The sequence below is a fragment of the Etheostoma spectabile genome, chromosome 6 (assembly GCF_008692095.1).
Source record: "Etheostoma spectabile isolate EspeVRDwgs_2016 chromosome 6, UIUC_Espe_1.0, whole genome shotgun sequence".
NCBI classification, from domain to species: Eukaryota; Metazoa; Chordata; class Actinopteri; order Perciformes; family Percidae; genus Etheostoma; species Etheostoma spectabile.
The window spans coordinates 14,294,760-14,304,010 of NC_045738.1; the positions used below are offsets into that span (position 1 = coordinate 14,294,760).

Consider the following 9,251-nt stretch of genomic DNA (forward strand, 5'->3'; position numbering starts at 1 on the left):
CCCCCCACCTCCACATCAGACCTACAGGGGGTATCTCTCTGCAGGAGAAAGGGACAGGATAGACCAGGGGGAGGGTGTACGTGTGTGTGTGGTGTTGAACAGGGCGTGGAGGGCACCCATCTGCCCCGGTATTACTGTCAGTCCATCATTCAGGGGAATGCCATGCGCGTGCCTCAGGGACGTGTTCATTACGCTTTAACTACCGGATCTGTCCTTGTCTCGCAGCCTCCCTGTGTCATTGTCTGCCTGAGATTGCGTGTGTGTGTGTGTGTGTGTGTGTGTGTGTGTGTGTGTGTGTATATTTATGTGTATGCTTGCATCACAATTGAATTTATCCTGTTCTTGTGTATGGGAGAGAGTGTTTGTTTTAAAACTGAGCAATATTCTGGCGATACACACACAGGCCACTGTACTTGGGTATAATATTAAGGTGTTTAAGTTTTAGAAAACTATTTAGTAGTTTCCCCTCTTCTGTCAAGTTCATTATAATCTCAGTCTTTTAATTTCTACTTCTGTCTTTCACACGAACACACGCTGTTCCTGCCTCCCATTCTTTTTCGCTCAAATGTGTTGCTTCTCTAATGGTTACCTCTCTAATGGCAACTACGTGACAATGCGTGATGAGAGCTACTTTTTGTGTACACGTGCACTTCATATCTGCTCAACAGTGAGGTGTAAGAATGAGCGTGTGTGTGTGTGTGTGTGTGTGTGTGTGTGTGTGTGTGTGTGTGTGTGTGGTGTGTGCGCGCATGTGCTGGTGGGGGACAGTGCATGTGCGTGGTTAGCCTGGGTGATTGCAATAATCAGATGGGGGTGTTAATCAGAGTTTGTTCGTCAGTGGCCTGATGAGGGGCGATGAGGGCCGTTGATTGTAATGCGATGCTTCAATCGGTCTCTCTGACAACTACAGGGACTAACCGCCAAGAGAATCATTATCATCCCCCCCACCCCCCCACCCCCCACAAACATACAAACACACTTTTGGAACACTACGACAGACTGCCAAAGTGTAAACAAACAAGCAAAACACAACACCTCTATATGCATTGTAGTATGTCACTGAGAAGATGCAGACTCAATTAATATTAGAACAGAGCAGGAGGAGGGTGTGGTTGAGGTTAAGGGGGGGGGGGGGGTAGAGACCATATTTGAGAGAAAGGTGGGGGGTGGGAGTATATGTGACCCCGTAGTTTATAGTCCTGTCTTGTCACTGACAGGTTTGCATCAGATCTTTTTTCCTCTCTTTCTTTTCTTTTTTTTGTGCGCAAAGAGGGGGGGTGGGGGGGGGGGCAATTGCTGACGCTATTACGGCTGGCTCATCAGCCAAGTCCCTACAAGGGCTGATACAAATTAATTAACCTAATTAGGGGCTGCGATTGCGGATGTGATTATAGGGGCTGGAAGGGGAGGGATGGAGGGATGAGGCAGAGAGGGATGGCTCGTGGAGGTGGGGGTGCGCTGGCAGCCAGGGCCCCGGCGATGATAAGCCGGGAGGTGTGAGAGCACAGCCAAGATGCTCTGCATGGCTAATGAGTGAAGCTAGCTAGCTTCAGCCTTCCCTAGTGTCTTTTTTCGATTCTCCACCATCTAGTTACGTTTCTTTTCTTTTTTTTCTCCTTTTTTTCTCCTTCTGGTTTTTATGTTTCACCTCAAGTATAATTTTATATTACTGTATCCTTTACTCTCCCACAACCTCGGATGAATTTCCTGTGAATTACACATGTATTTATCATTATATCCCTCCTGTTTTGTTCTTTTGCTTTTGGTTTGGTCACTGACTCAAGCTACAAAAAGAAAAAAATGCACCTGTTGCAGTGCACAGTTGAAGTCAATGTATTCTGTTATCTTTTCCAAGTAGAGAGTCAAAGCCAGCTGATCAAACTGCTGCACCTTTATAGGTTTACCATTGATATCCAAGGCCTTTATGGCTAAAAGCTCACAATTTTTTCTGACTATTTCTAAAAGTCAAGTAGTAGTAGTAGTAGTCTTCTACAAAGCCTGTAGCCCGCCTTTTGTTGATGTTCTGTAGTATCACGCTGCATAGGGTGCAGTGCAGTATTGCCTATTGTTCACTTTAACTGTACTCCACACAAGGAACAGAAATACCCTCTGGGAACACACATAGTGTCACACACATACACACAAGCTCCCACAAATGTCTCATCCTTTCTTATGCACAACCAATCACGGCTCAACACACAGATGCACACTCAAACTCTCTCGCTCTACCTCACTCTCTTACAAAGCCACACAGGCACACTCCAGAGGAGCGATATTTAAATCTCCTTCTATTTGTACTGAAAACAGAACAAAGATATTCTTCCGACCAAAGCAAAATGTGATTTCTAGCCGGCATCAGCAATTCTAATGTTTCTAATGTGTTGGAGTAGAAGACGAGTGACTGGAAGGGTTAGGTATCAGTAAATTAAAGAAAGAATCAAAAGAAAAGAAACACCAGAGAAATTCCTCACAAGTGTACTTTTAGGATTTCTAACTATCTGAAAGGGCAGAAATTGTGCCAGTATTGTCCAGTGATTGCAATGTCACCTTTAAATCTTGTCGCTGTGTCTCTGCCACACAAAACATGCAGTGGATTGTGGCATTTGATTTCCAAGATTGTGCCTTTAGCTGCCTCTCTCTCTACCTCTCCTTGCTCTTCTTCTTGCTCACCCTCCCTCTCACATCCTGTTTTTGCCTCAGCATCAGTTGCAGGGACGTGATTAGGAAGCCACTCGCAGACCGTTAGGGAGGTGTTCATATCACCATTCTAATCTGGAGCCCCAGGGAGAAAAAAAAGGCTCCTTCTGTTTTCATCTACCAAAGATTCTCAATTGTAAATGGCTGGAAGGCTCTTCATCTATGGAAAAATGCAAGACCGCCTTTTTATCTAACATAAAGATAAAGATTAAAAATAAAGAAATATTGGCAATGGATGAAATGAATGTGAAAGGGGAATCTCATAGGGAAGAAATTATCAATTGCAATTGCAATGCAGAGTCAATTATCATCTGACTCGGCAGTTCCACTCAGCTCTATAAAGCATCTTTCAGCTCCTTGTTTTGGTTTTACAGCTGCAAATGAGCATAGTTTCCGGTTTCCTTAACCTGCACAGCACCATGGGGCAGATAAACTTAGCGACTAGCTGGTGAACATAGTCAGTGCAACATTTAGCTGGTAAAGAGCCAAATATTTGCCGTCTGCCTGGTTGTATGTTGTGATACATGGATTGGCCGCTTTCCCATCTAGCACAACACAGTCTGGCCAGTTTCTGGATAGTTTACCATTTTATATATTTTGCGACGTTTTTCTTGCTATTCCGTGTAGTACATTAGTGATACAACCAATACCAATTAAAAAACTTTTCTCTGTTCTGAACACATGGGTTACATCTTTCCAGGGACAAATCATCTGGCACACAGGAAGTGAAATGTTCCAGCAACAGTAAAAAGTCTTTGTTGGTTTGGTAATTAGTAGAAGAACAATTAGCATGAATCGCTACAGCCACATGAATGAACATAAGAAATTCCCCTTTCACACACTGTTATGTTGTTTTGTTCTGTCTTAATGAGGTGTTACGCATGTTTATTTTAGTTCAACTCTTACTGTATGTTTCATTAGATCATTTATATTCCTGAAATTCATGAGAAGTCATGTGAGAAGCATTTGTATTCCATATGCATCAAACAGGGAGAGAGGCATCACAAAATGGGTGATGCTCAGGTTGAGGAAGAAGTGTGTGTGTGTGTGTGTGTGTGTGTGTGTGTGTGTGTGTGTGTGTGTGTGTGTTGTGTGGTGCGTGAGTGTCGTGTGCGTGTGCGTGTGTGTGTGTGTGTGTGTGTGTGTTGAGGGAGAGGGGCCCGAGCGATTACTCAGGCCTTTGAGAAGTCACTGTCTCTTGGCTCCAGTACTCTCGCCTTGCAGATAAGCATGAGCCCTGTCAGAGGGAAGGTAAATACAACACTTAAGGATTCCTCTCTCATTCTGTAGTCACACTTACACTTTAATTAAAGCCAAAGAGAGAGAGAGAGAGAGAGAGAGAGAGCGTGAGAGAGGGAGGGAGGGAGGGAGGGAGAGAGAGCGATAGCCCTGCAATGAGGCGATGCTATCAGGGGGCCAGGCAGGTAGAACCACTGGGAGATGTGGGGCTGATATTTGGTCTCCGACCAATATATGCATGTGTGTTAGAAAGGGAAAATACGTTGCTTTAAGAATGTGTGTATATGCACATGCCTGTCTAGTTAAATGTTTGTTTGTGTGTGTGCATGTGCGAGCCGCTTTACGTTGCTCTTCCAGCTAAACAGCTGTAGCGGGGCTGCTATCAGATATTCATAAGCGGCTCATGAATATGGATCGGCGGCGTGATGGGACTGATGTTTGTCCTCTAAGAAGGGATGAAAGGAGAATGTGCTCCCATCCCTGAGAGACCCAGTCAGGGCTGCTCGCAGAGCAAGGGATGGGAGCTCTGGATTGGAAGTAAAACGAGGATTGGGTTGGGTGCCGGTGGTTCAGGACAGATGGTAAAATTTAATCAAATGTGATTTGGATACTCAAGGCAAAGCATTTCCCTTATGGATTACTAAATTAAAAACTTACGGTGAAGTATTAACACTCTTATCAGTATGACTTTTTGAATTTTGAGATATTTGCATTCTTCATAATAAAATAAGATTGTCCCACTATAAAAAGATCAGCCATTTGACAATGTCAGTACTAATTACTTCATGTTTTTTATTTAATAATTTAAGTTTTGCTTTTTTAAAAAAAATACCTTTTCTGTACTGATGTACAGTTTCTACATGTACATGCACATCTTAAGTCAATTTATGTACGATTAGGTAATGAGGATGAAACATGTGCCTTCCCTAATTTCTGACCACAATCATGTTCTGCCGGCCAAATTGAAATTAAGTATGTTTTCGCAGCCCTCTAAGAAAAAAAAAGTAAATTTTCTTTGTCATTGTCACAATGAATAACCCATGTCCTTGTCCATAGCAGTGACTCTGATTCCTAGCAGCAAACATTTAGTCAGAGACATGTATAACGGACCTGAGTGTCCACAGTAGAGGTCACTACATTGAGAGACGGAGAGAAGGTGGCAAGCACGGGGGCAAGCAGCAGCGCTGCACGACAATGTACCTTTCAATGCTAATCACTGAGTCATCTATCAGAGCTAATACATGGGCGCTAAGCAACCTGTACATGCATTAGACCTCCCCAATTACCATAATGGGTTGGTTTTTAATATTGCTAATAGGCTGGCACGACCTTGCCCATTCACTCAGCAGGTACATGCACCCAGCCGATGTGAAATGGACATATTTAGAGACTCAATGACCACTAGGGACTTTTAGCTATTATGGGTCCATAGTTATGCATCTGAATAGGGAAGAAGGCTAGATGGATGGACAGATGAGAAACAGTAACATTTGTGGGCAAAAGACATTAAAACTGGAGGCAAAAGCTGAAATGGTGATGTATGCAAAGGAGAATGGATATTATTGTTGGTGTTGCTCTTCGGAGTGCAAAACGCTAAATAGTTATTTTATGGGGCAGCATTTTCACCAAGCAGCCTTCTTCATATCTGAATGTGCTGGTGTAGGAGTGCCCTGTGGGCACCGCTGGGAAGTACGTCAGTGTGGGCGCAATGTGGTACCGTGAGGGCGGATGGGTAGAGAGGGAGAGAAGGGGCAGAATCTGAAAAATGTGCCTCCGCAAAACCCTGGGGGGTTAACATTTTGGTTTTCTCTGAGCCTTTGTGGTAGTGGACAAATGATCCCAGGAGTCGGACAATAATGTTTTTATGAGACTCTAAATGTTGAGCTCAACAAGGTCATTGTGGGAGTGTAATGGCCAACACGTGGCCAGGCTTGAACTCCAGCAGCCTCGCAGTTGGTCTGGGGGCCGAAGGGGAAGAGAGGAGGGGAAGCAGGGAGGAGAAAAAAAGGGGAGGAGGGCAGGGGCTCACCCCTCTGGGTTTCACCAACAAGCTCACACTTTGTTCTTATGAGAGACAAGAGTCACTCAGAACATAAAGTACCTAGATGGCCAGACTATGCCTGGCCAGGCCAGACCGGGTCTTGTAAACTGGCCCAGAGAGATAATGTTTCCCTGTGGCTAATCTGTGCCTGGATGCCCACGCCCTGGCATCTAGTGAACAATAACCCTTTCCTGCTTCAAACAAAAATCCTTTTCTTGGTCTCTCTTGGGACAATTCAGACTTTTTACTGTCTGTCGCTCCCCTTTGTGTGTGAGTGTGTGGGTCAGAGCTGAGTGATTTATCTGTTTGTTATCAGGATAAAGGAATTCACTGTAGTCTGGCTGTCTAATTCACTGTCATTGTTTGGGAGCTGTGTGTACCTTGATTCGAACTAAGGTGGAGATACATATTATTGTCAAACAGAACTTGAAACTAAGTATTAAAATACTAACAAGGATAGTGTGGTTTCAGTAGTATCTACGTTTATATTTTTATATGTGCTTTTGTTTTTTACCACTACTTGTGCTTTCACTAATGTGTTTGATCATATCCTATGGGTCAGTGTCATCTCACACATTACAATGAATTTAACTTTATTTAGAGGCGCTTAGTTTATTTGGTTTAGCTAATAGTATAGCCAAAGATAAAACTCTGAGAAAGACTGCTGGTAGATGTCTTATGTGCATCTGTGGAAATGTGTGTGCTCTTATTTACATCTGATGTTGACAGTGTACTGTAAAGACACTCAAGAGCAAACAGAGAGCAGGAGATTTACTCTTTCTTCTGAAAAATGTGTTTTCAGCACACATACAGTCAATTCCCCGTCTGTCTTTTGTCAAGTGAATATCAGTCACATCATGATGTGAAAATGTTATGTGACAAAACCTTCTAAGATGTAAGCAGCCTTTGAGCATCAACTTCTTAGATTGGCTGAACAGATGTTTCATAGGACAGAGCTTGAAGAGGCAGCCTCATCTTGTCTCTCCTTTGTCTCATAATCCTGATTGTTGCATATTTAAATAGATGGACCTACTGTATGGTGTGTGTGAGTCCCTCCGAGGCCCTAGCATCATGGTCCCCTGAGTGAAGCTGTATTTCTGATGTTAAAAAGGGCTGGAGCACCAGACAGCTAATCAATAGATCAATCATAACATTTCCACTTCAAATCAATTACCCCGTGATTTCCTACCCATCTTTGTTACAATAGATTGTGCTTCATCATCTAAGAATAATTTGCTTCATTTGATGAATTATTAAGAATGAATAAATTATCTTTTTTGTTTTTAGTCATACGTGTATATGATAAAAATATATGACTAATAAACGTAAATGGACTGTATTTATACAGCGCTTCTAGTCTTGACAACTACTCAAAGCACTTTTACATAGTACAGGAACCATTCACACACTGTGGCCGAGGCTTCCGCACAAGGTGCCACCTGCTCATCAGATAATCACTCACACACATTTACACTCCGAGGGTTCAGTCTCTTGCACAAGGAAACATCGACGTGGGACTGCAGGGCCAGGAATCAAACTACCAACCTTCCAATTAGCAGGCAACCGCTCTACTACTGAGCCACAGTCGCCCCTAAAAATGTATATATATATACATACACACACACACACACACACACACAGTATATATATACAGTATGTATATATACACACACACACACAATATTTTTTCATGTTCAACAACTTTAAAGGTACAATGAAAGGTTTGCGTCATAATGAAACTGTCAACACAATGAAAATTACAGCTACATATGAAGACGGGGAATGATTCAAAGGCAAAGAAGACATGGTGAGAGTGGCAGAGAAAGAGAAAAGAAGTAATCAAGAGGGCACATTGTTTCCAGTCTGCACGCATGAGCTTGTCTTTTCAACCAAGTTGAATTCCAGCCATTCAGATGACTGGAGTGCGTAGGCCAGGCCTCCAACGCGTTTCCCCGTCACCATCACAAGAGTTGCCATTCATGTGGCTTCACTGGCTGCGGGGACATCTGCACCACAACTCTTGTCAGCTCAGCCCATCCCCCCCCCTCCCTGCAGCACACTGCCCCACTGAAACAAACACACATACACAGGCAAACTCATACACCGACACAAGTATACGCACATACGCTACACTTCTGAAGCTAAATGCCAACGGAGGGAATCAGAAGGGCATCAGAGATGGCTGTTGTCTGTGTACGCCCATGTGTGGGTTTGTGTGAATGGGACCCGAGGGTAGTGAGGTCTCTTATACCACAGGGTGCTGACGGGGGTGGCACATTACTTGGCCCGCTCGGGTGTGTCACGATGCTTGGAGGGTTGAGCGGGTGACAAACCCAAGGTTTTCAACCAGAACGACCCCCCTGGCATTCGACACAGGCTTGTTACACCACAGTGACGTGGGAGGGCCAGGAGACCTTTGAGCCTATGGAGCTGTCTCATATGTGTCCATTGTGCCATTGAATTCTGTATCTATTTCAAACATCTACACTGTATGGAACTTATTGGATCTTATTCTATACAGCACGTAGTGTTCAGACTCGATACAAAGCACTCTGGATACAGCCCAAACAAAGTTATTTGGATAACTTGCTGGATGCAGTCAGTCCCTGACACTGATCTGTAATTGTTTTAGTGTGTGTAGTGTAAAATTACCAAAATATGCTTCAATAATGGAAAGTATTCTATACAGTTCCCATTCATGATATTCCCAAGCTGGCTCTCCTTCTGGCATTTCACACCATTGGGTACTGGGCGTCAACACAGAGGTTTGTTGGATAAACATCCAACGCTGAGTAGGAGCGCCAAGCATCACTGTTATTGTTACTGCTTAATGCCATGCACCAGCATTGTTGTTTTGCAGCAATCAACACATACATATGTAATAAAGCTGAGAGGCAGAGGGACAATACAAGCTATTGTAACACCCAACTCAGATCAGCACAAAGGCCCACACCAGTCCAAATAAAAGCGAACACTAGCTTTTGCAGAAGGACTGGACATAAGTGTTTCCTAGTTGAAAGTGCAGACTAACGTGATCGGTCCCTGTTCAGCGTTACCTGGCATTTCTCTAGGTCTTATTGGTTTAGAGCCATCTGTGGAGCGTGTAGGCATTTTTGTGAATGATTAGGGCTGATGGATGGGGATGAGAGTTCGATGGAAGGAAGGCCAGGAGGTGACAGGACATTTTGGTGTGACTGCAAAGATGGTGTAGATTGTCCATCATGTATGTGCATGCGTGCGTGCGTGTGTGTGTGTGTGTGTGTGTGTGTGTGTG

At 43.8% G+C, this 9,251-nt stretch overlaps 1 long non-coding RNA gene across 1 annotated transcript in view; it reads right to left on the minus strand.

Annotated features, from left to right (window-relative positions):
* LOC116690497 (uncharacterized) overlaps positions 1-9,044 on the minus strand; it is a 15,758-nt gene extending 6,714 nt beyond the window's left edge. Inside the window, exons 1-2 of the long non-coding RNA XR_004332272.1 lie at positions 9,034-9,044; positions 2,496-2,498 (exon numbers count right to left, since the gene is read on the minus strand). This is a non-coding gene — a long non-coding RNA (uncharacterized LOC116690497). The remainder of the gene's footprint in view (positions 1-2,495; positions 2,499-9,033) is intronic.
* Positions 9,045-9,251: the final 207 nt, after the last annotated feature.